Below are 1,415 nucleotides of genomic sequence, written 5' to 3' on the forward strand. Positions count from 1 at the left end.
GAATTTTCTTTTCACTTTGACATTATGGAGTATTTTGTGTAGATCAATGACAAAAAAAATCACTAAATCTATTTCAATCCCACTTTGTAACGCAACAAAATGTGAAAAATTCCAAGGGGGTGAATATTCACGATACCCACTGTATTACAGTTAACATGTCAAGTGTCTTGGGGTAAGAGGGTAATTAACAGGCTGGTGTAGATACCGTTTTTTAGAGAGACAGTAAACCTAGGCTAGAACAAGGGCAGTTGAATATTTACCTTACTGAGGTGATGTAAATGGAATAGTTTAATTATTATTTTCTACTATATTCTTGCTAACACACTGTTCTTTCTAAAAAAAAGTCTGCTCTCAGCTTGAAAGATGTTGGTCATAGGAGATTGGATGTGTAATGTAATAAGCAGTACCGTATTTGAAAGAACAGCGCGCATACCTTTTTCATTTAACCACACCATTTTAACTATATGACACCAACCAATAAGATCCTTTCTCTTCAGTGTAAACGGGGCCTAGCTTAGCTTGGTGATAGCTGCAGCTGACTATCCTGTCTAGCTGATATTTCTCTGTCAAATCAGTTATAGTAAAATAGCAAGAGCCAGTGTCTGGAATGTGTTTCATAAGCTAGGGATGTGAAGCGTTCCAGCCTGGTCTCATAGACTAGACGTAACATAGTAAATGTAAATCCGGGACACTCACATTAGTATGACATGTTACATTTGGTATGGTTACATAAGACAGAAGGTTACTTAAGGCAAAAACGCAAGGAAGGTGGTTGGTCGGGGTGGTGGGTGGGTTTATAATGTGAATGTCTAGCAACCCAAAGGTTGCGTGTTCGAATCTCATCATTGACAACTTTCTCAAATGTTCTACTACTTACTACTTTTCAGCAGGGGTTCGAACAAAAAAAAAAAAGTTACGGTTTTATTGTTCCTTTCTGTTCCTTTATAAACCTCTGAAATCAAAATGTTCTTTACATTTAGCTCAACATTAAATTACTTCCCAGTGCAGATAGAGCAGCTTGCTATGGAGCAGGTAAGCGATTTAATCTGCATAGGAAAGTCGTTAAGAGCAAATTGTATTTTGCCGTAACAGCATGGTTTAATAATAATGAAAGACAAACACACACGCTGTCCTGCCAGTCACAGTGTAGGGTGCGAGATGCAATTGACATTTTGCGGGTGAGGAGAGAGGATGGAGGAAGCTTGCCTTGAAGCGCTGGGCATCTTCTTATGACATGCATTATCTGAATTAGGCCCACAGAATTATACCTATGGAGAAGCGGCTTCTATGGAAGAACTCAGTGTCTTTGAACTTCCGAGTTGATTTAACGTTGGACCAGAGTAAACGCATGATATGTTACGTTTCGTATGGTGGTATTAATTTGTAGAAGTCCATCATCCATTTCGTATGATATG

This window comes from Coregonus clupeaformis, unplaced genomic scaffold (assembly GCF_020615455.1).
Source record: "Coregonus clupeaformis isolate EN_2021a unplaced genomic scaffold, ASM2061545v1 scaf1053, whole genome shotgun sequence".
NCBI lineage: Eukaryota > Metazoa > Chordata > Actinopteri > Salmoniformes > Salmonidae > Coregonus > Coregonus clupeaformis.